Below are 7989 nucleotides of genomic sequence, written 5' to 3'. Positions count from 1 at the left end.
TTTGCATTGCAAGAGTATTTTTGTTAACCTCAGACCTCGCATGATAACGTCTTTACTCATTTTTACTTTAGTATGGATTACTCAGACACATAGATAAATTTTGACGGTAGAGATGGTCAGGGCAGAAAAACGTCAAGTTCATTAACCTTTTGAGCACGTGCAGGTTCAGGCCACTCCCTGGAGAGGAGAGAACCAGGCTTATGTGAGAGCATTTTGTGGGCGGGCACTAATTGGGACCAGGAAAAAAACTTTCCACTTCACAATCTCCCTTGGCCCATCTCTTCCAGGAGTCACGCTGTCTTGGCCATCAAATTATGGGTAAGTCAATAGAAGTGTGGGGGCCTCTATAGTATCTCTAGTGAAAAATGATTCTAATCTCCAAAAGCTCAGGAAGGATTAGAGGATTGTTCACTCATAAAGCCCTATGTGTGACCAGTAGCATGTCTTCCCATGCGTGTCTTTTTAGGCATGTTGCATGTGTGCAGAGAATTTTGGCATTAGTCGGGAGTTCCACAAGGAGGGTGGTATGAGCTGGAAACATTTCTGTGGGGCATTTGGTGGTTCCCTGTGGCTCTGAAGTATAACTGGATTTGCTCCCTTTTTCATTAGTGCCTAGTTTCCACTGCACCAACCAGCAGGTGAGAAGGTAGCATTCTGTTGCTCAGAGGTACGGTGCCTACTCTACCAAAGGGCACTGACACTGTCCTGGTCACTGTGCTTGGAAATTCTGGCTCCGGATGGGCCTAGACTCCTAGTTGGATGGAAAACTCCAGGGAGAAAGATTCCTGGATATTTATCTAATGGACATGGCCTTAGAAAATCTAGGATATATCATGTCCCCCTGCCCCCACCTTATCTTTCTTGGCCCCACGCAATAATAAGATTGAATAACCATGCTGTCCAATCAAACATTCTATGATAGAAATGTTCTGTATTTGCTCCATGCGGTGATCAGTCACCAGCCACACGCAGTTATTGAGCACATAAGATGTGGTTGGTGTGATTGAGAAATTCAACTTTTAATTCTATTTTATTGTATTTCATGTAAATTTAAGTAGCCATATGCAGCTAGTGGCTATAGTATCATATAAGTGTACTTTGGAATAACTATGGCTTCAAGACTGCTTGGTAAAAGAAAAAGGACTCACAAATGTGCACATACACACTTAACATTTGTATAATTCCTATCTACCGACTCTATACATATTCATCACTTTGTTACCACATCCATTATCTTTTAACACCCTGGGAGGGTAATGCGCTTGTTTTTCATACTTTATGGATGAGAAAACTGAGTTGCAGAGAAGTTATACATTTTGTCTCAGCTTACTTCGTATGCAAGCAGTGGAACCAGGGATCTAATCCAGGCCTGTTTCCTGGAGCTTTCAGGGGTCATCATGCATCTTTCAGGAAATATTTGACCTCATGTTCGCTTGTAAATCAGTTGACAATGAGACTGGGATGGTTTTTATGTGCCTTACTCAAAAAGCAGAGCCTGAGGCAAGGACTTGGTTCCTGCCATTCATTTTGGAGAAGGACTCTGAGGAATAAGAGTTGAAGGTATAGGAAGTAAAAGGAAAGGAAAGAAAGTCAATTCAAGGGTGTGTTATTGAGAGCACTGTTGTGGGCAACTAAGGTTCAGTCCTACAGAGAGTCTTCAGATAACTGTGTAGCATGCCCTTAGAGGTGTCCACCAGACACACTGAAGAGGAAAGTATTTGTCTATCAACTATTGTCCCTCACTGGTCAAAGACCTCTAAAGGAGTGGTAGCTCCCTTGCAACTGTGGGTTTGTACATGTGCCAGCATAGTTGAGTGGGCTATCACAGGCTTCCTCCGTGGTGGTGCACAGCAAGCCTGGGCAGAAACCAAGAGACACATGATAATTGAGGCTAAGCACTGTAAGGTTATACCTGTATGCTGCTGGTTGCCACAGCAAGAGCAGGAGCTAAACATGTGGACTGAGTGGATCTGAGATAGGGTATAAAAGATGACCGCTGACCAAGGAAGAGAACTAAATAGCAGAACCGGGAGAACCCATAATCCTTTGAGAATGGATTCTTCCATAAAAATGTAAAACATGTAAGTCTAAACTTTGACACTGTCAGTGAGTTGTTGTGACAGTGGTTGCTAGCACAATGATGTGATACTGCTTTTGCACATCATGCAAGGCCCTTTCTTTTTTTTAAGCAAAGAAGGAGTTTATTAAGCAACAGAAAGCTGTCAAGAAAGAAGGGGGACCCAAAAGTGGGTTGCCAGTACTAGGGACTTGCTTGTGGGTTTTATTTTTTCTTTCTAGTGGGACATCTTTCTCATTTGCATCTTATCCGCCTCTTCCCTTCCTAGCATCTCCCTAGTCCCAGCTTTTGGTGCACATGTGTATCCTTGTTCAAAGTTACTCCATCTTGATTATTACCCATAAGTACCACAGAAAAGCCCACTTCAGAGAGGAGGGAGAGGGGTAAAACCACAGTGCAAATGGTATGTTAATGATGTTATAGTGAGTTTGGGTTAAGGACTTTTAAAAACTGTTATTTATTTATTTATTTTAAAGATGTGGGATACAATTCAGGATTAGGTATACAAATGGTCATTATAAGGTAAAGTTTGGACCTCCCTTTGTTCTCCACTTTGCCTGGTTTGAGATCAGGTACCCTTATTGATGTTGTGTCCCTTCTCCCCTTTCTCCTACCTGACAGTCTCTCTCTACTGCCAATCATTTTCTAATAGTATTATGGTAAATGTTCAAAGTCTGCTTATGAGTGAGAACAAATGGTACTATGTTCTTTGCTTCTGTGATAGATCACTGAGTATGATAGACTCTAAATCCATCCAAGTTGCTGCAAAATCCATATGTTTATCCTTCTTTATGATTGCATAACATTCCATTGTGTATACGTACAACATTTTTTTTTTAACCATTCCAGTTTTGATGTTCAGCACAGTTGGTTCCATGTTTTTGCTGTTGTGAATAGTGCTGCAACAAACATATATGTACAGGTATCTTTTTTTGCAGAATGATTTGAGTTCCTCTGGGTATATTCCAAAAGGGGATTGCTGGGTCATATGGGAGGTCAAAGTTTGGTTCTTTTAGAAATTGTCACACTGTTTTCCAAGTGTGCATTCTAGTTGACATTCCCACCAGAAGCACTCTTTTTTCTCTGCATCTTCGCCAGCATCTGTTGTTGTTTGTTTGATGAATGATGGCCATTTTTACTAGGGCTGGGTAGTATCTCAGTGTGGTTTTGATTTGCGTTTCTCTGATGATTAATGGGGCTGAGCACTTTTTCATCAGGGCCCTGTTTTAATGAAAGACTTGGTTCTTCACATTGCCCCATCTTTCCTGGCTGACTTCATCATTCCACCTGGGTGGAGTAAGTTCAAGGAAAGCAAATGCATTTAAAATCAGCCTGGGAAGAATAAAACTGAGGACTCAACCAATAATTCAATGTGTTCCAAAGTCACATAGAAAGCATTTCAGAAATTACTATTATTTCATTTACTTGTGTATGGGCAGCCTGGTATAGGAGTTAGGAGCATTGGCTCTGAAGCCAGATTGCTGGGTCCAAATTCTTGCTCCTCTGCATTTTAGTAATGTGCCCTGGGTAGATTATTTGACTTCTCTGGGCCTCAATTCCTTCATCTGGGAAAAAGGATTATAGTTCCTACTTGATAGAGTTGTGGTGAGGATTAACTGAGCTATTATATATAAAGAACTTATAACAGTATCTGGCATGTGGAAAGCACAACATGCATGTTGGTTATTCCTTATTAATTAATTAAAAATTAATTAGTGTCTGATCCATACAAAGCATTGCTCCCCTTGATCAGTATACCTGCCTGTGTCTGATACTGTCTGTCTCCACTGACCACTCTATGATTTTGAAATTCTTTATGGTCTAAATTCTCAGGCCACCACCCTCTTTTCTTGATCTTCTGCTTTCACTTGATCAAGAATTCTTATTTTCCTTTGCTGGTTCCTCTTCTGTCTCCATCCTTTAAATGTTGGTGCTTTGGGAGCTAACTCAGTCTTTGGGCATCTTCTCTTTCTTGTTGACATGATCTCTCTAGAATATCTTATCTAGTTTTGTGATTTTAAAGAAATCAATATGCTGATGTGCCCCAAATATGTATTTTTAGCTCCTCTGAGCTACAGGTTCACAAATTCAACTCCTTACTTAACAGCTCAATTTGGATATTTGTTAGGTAACTCAAATTTAACATGGCCAAAAGAGAACTGCTGGTTTTCCTTCATCCTACTCCCCACCCACTGGACCCCTCCTTTCATCTTCCCTGTTTCAGTAAACAGGATCCTCAATCAACTAACTTCTCAGGCCTCAACTCTACAGACGTCTTTCCCTCGTATTCAACACCCAGTCCAACAGTGTATACAAAATTGTCTCCAATCTGAGATATTCTCAATATATTCACTGCTAGAATCCCTCTATATGATTGTACATGCTTTGCACTGAACAAGGGACTTTCCATTAATATGATAAACACTATAGGTTTGTATTTTTATAACAAAAATTTTCCAGTGGATAGTCTAAACATTTCTTCTCAAAAATCCAGAATGTCACAACAACTTTCTAGCAGATATAATTAAAATGAATTGAAGACTAGGTACCTCTTTCTACTCTTCACAATAAGGCTATAAAAATTAGCAGTAAACCTAACCTAACCATTGCAAACCACAGTTTATGCCATGATAATCTCTTGCTCAGATTATGACAATAGCCTCTTCATCACAACTCAGCTTTCCTTGCAGTCTGTTTCTCACATAGCAGCCAGAAAAACCCTCAGATATAAATCAGATGAGATCACTCTTGTTCTCAAATCCTCTATATTAATGATCTATTTTTACATAACAAATTATCCACAAAAATAAGCTTAAAACAACAGAAATTTAACATCTAACAGTTAGTATGGGCCAGGAGTTCAGGAGAGGCTCAACCAGGAGGTGTTGATGGTGTATCTCATGGGATTACAGTTAACGTGTTGGGTGGGGCTGCAGTCATCTGAAAGCTTGATTGGGGCTACAGGATCTGCTTTCAGTGTGTCACACTCATACTAGTAGGGGGCCTCAGTTTTTTGTCATGTGTATCTCTTTATGAGCTACTTTGATATAGTTGTTATCACATGGGAACTGGCTTCCCCTGACTAAGTGATTTGGAAAAGAACACAAGGTAGTAGCCACAATGTCTATATGATCTAACTCAGTAATTCCCAACTAGGTGATATATTACCCCTCAGCACTTGGGAACATTTGGCCTGGTCTGAAGATATTTTTGGTTATCCTAATTACAGAAAAGAATACATCCTAGCATCTAGCTGGTAGAGGCCAGAGATACTACTAAACATCCTACAACACAGAGGATAAGGTTGGGACTTGGGAAACAGTACCTCAAAATGAAGGCTTCAGAATCAAAAGTTTTTCTCTGACCTTCACCTACTCGCCTGTCTCTGGTTTCTCATTCTCCCCTGAGGCTAATTATAGAAACTTCCCCAAGGTGGGTCATAGAAACCGGAACTCCTTTTCCCCAAAACCAATCATAAAGCCTGAAAGTATTACCTTAACTTTACCTCTGCCTTTCTGTGTAAAAACTGGTCATAAGGAAATTAGCTGACTTTGCCTGTACATCATAGACCCCCATCCAGAGAAGGTCCTGCTTCATGCATTGAAAGAAAGAATACATGTTCTGAGATACCAAGAAACTCTAGACAGACAAACCTTGCTGGGTTTCCTCACTCAGTGTATTAGCATGAACTCATACCCTTCTGAGTATGTCACATAAAACTATAATAAAAATAAATGTGTATGCCTTTTCTCCTATTAATCTGGTTCTTCTCAGTGACTTTTGGTGAACCTTCAGAGTACAAAGTGGAAGTTCTTCCCTGACCCTTGCAACAGCCTCTCACAACAAAAAATCATCTGATATGAAATGTCAATTGTGTTGTGGTTTGGGAAACTGTGATCTAGCCTCATACATCATATATCATCACTTCTGCCATACCTTGTTGAAGTGTGAAGGAGCTATATAAGGGTATGAATACCAGTAGGTGGGATCATTGGTGGCCATCACTGGCTTCCTCCACTCTCCAGTGGTTTCACACTGCAATCTGAATAGAAGGTATACTCCCTGCCATGGTCTTAAGGTCCTGCCTGTTTTAGCCTCAGCCTCCTTTTCCCACCTTATCTCCCACCATGCCCCGCCTCTCTCATTATCATCCAGTCACATTGTCTTTATGTCTCCTGAATGCACCAAGCTTCACCCTGTTTCAGGCCTTTGAACCTACCTTGCATGATCTCCCTTGTCTTTGGGAGATATTTGCTTCTCATCATTAAGGTCTAGCTAACGTTCCCTCTTCAGAGCTCTGCCCTCATCTCCAAAGATAAAAGTTGAGACTTTCCTTTAACTGTACCAGACACTCTCTATCCTGTGCTTATATTTTATTGTGTTCGTACTTTTCACTATCTTAAGCTATTTACATATGTGTTTACACATCTCCTGTCAGTGGAATGAATGCTCCATGGGGACAGGAGAATTATTCTGTTCATCTCTGTATTCCCAGAACCTAGATCAGTGCTTAGAAGGCACTAGATGGTCAATCAATATTTGTTGGATGAATAAATATGTTCTCATTTTTAAAACGCTACATATAAGCTTCTGGTGGATTATGTAGATAAATTTCTTAAATATATGGAGAAGGGTGAGACAATGAGCAGAGAAGCAACATCCTTTTGAAGTAAGATCCTTTTACAGCAATCTCAGAGAAGCCATTTGCACGTGTTTTGAGTTGTTTATCCTGTTGTCTCTGCTACACTTACTGCTCCAAATTTCCTTCTTTTTCCTCGCCATGTCCATCTTCCCTTGTGGCCTTGGCATGTACTTGTAGGAAAGTTAAAAGGTATCATCTTTGGACATGGAATAGGACAAAGGAATTGATCCCCTGACCTTGGTCTCATTAATCTAGGACTATAGCTTTTGTCACTAACTATCCAAGGAGTTTCTTAAATTAAGTCCAGCTACATTAACAACTTCAGAATATTTTAACTAAAGAGTTATTTTTACACAGTAGGAAATTTTACTGCAAACAAATAATGGAAATTTTATTGGAATAATTAAAAGCCAAACTCACCGCATCGTACCGCAATGTTAGTAGAGTCATTCTGCATAGTTCTGTCAGTCCCTTGGGTATTTTGAATTTATAGACACTCTTTATCCCGAGTTTACTTTGAGACTCAGCTGTCTCTGGAGCAGTGATTCATGTAACTTCAGTGCAAGAATCACCTTCAGACAGATCACGGCTGAATTCCCAAGCCCCCAAATCTTTATTCAATCTGACAGTCCCAGACACCTCCAAGAAAAGGAAGGGATCTGCACAGAGTAAGTTGTTTCTTCGGACAGGACCTGCTAAGCATGATGAAGAAAAGAAATGATCTCAGTGAAGAGGGAACTTTTTGGACAGAGACTACTGGTTGACTCTGCTTCAAATTATCCCAGTTACACAAATCATTCCCCTAACTGCTTCTAACTTCAAGATTTTAGTTAGAAGCCAGAGTAAATGCCTGTGAAACTTCCATTCATTGGATAAAAACTCCTAGGACTGAATTACTCTGTGAGAGGGATTGGGAGAGAAATTATAACTAGCATTTGAATCCAAAATTCTTAGTTGCTGGGTGTTGATGTGTCACAGAGATGACCCTCCCATGCTGTGCTGGGGAGCCAACTAGTTCTGCTTGAAATAACATAATTACAGCACTTGGCAAAAGTGGAGGACAACAGAAATGAAACTCAAGAATCCTAGCACATCAGCCAGACAGAAATCCTGGGGGGAAAGGAGGTGATGGGGTCTGAGGTACACACAAACAGTTTGCTATAAATGGCAGCTGCCTCAAGCAGAAATTTTTATTACAGGACTAAAAGAGAGATTCAGTGGCACATTCTTATAGGTGAATGAGTCAATGCAAGTTTCCTTCCAGATTCCT

This window comes from Carlito syrichta, unplaced genomic scaffold, assembly GCF_000164805.1.
Source record: "Carlito syrichta isolate Samal-C Ts95f unplaced genomic scaffold, Tarsius_syrichta-2.0.1 Scaffold301880, whole genome shotgun sequence".
Classification (NCBI taxonomy): Eukaryota; Metazoa; Chordata; class Mammalia; order Primates; family Tarsiidae; genus Carlito; species Carlito syrichta.
The sequence above is the reverse complement of the archived record's forward strand: the minus strand, read 5'-3'. Positions refer to the sequence as shown.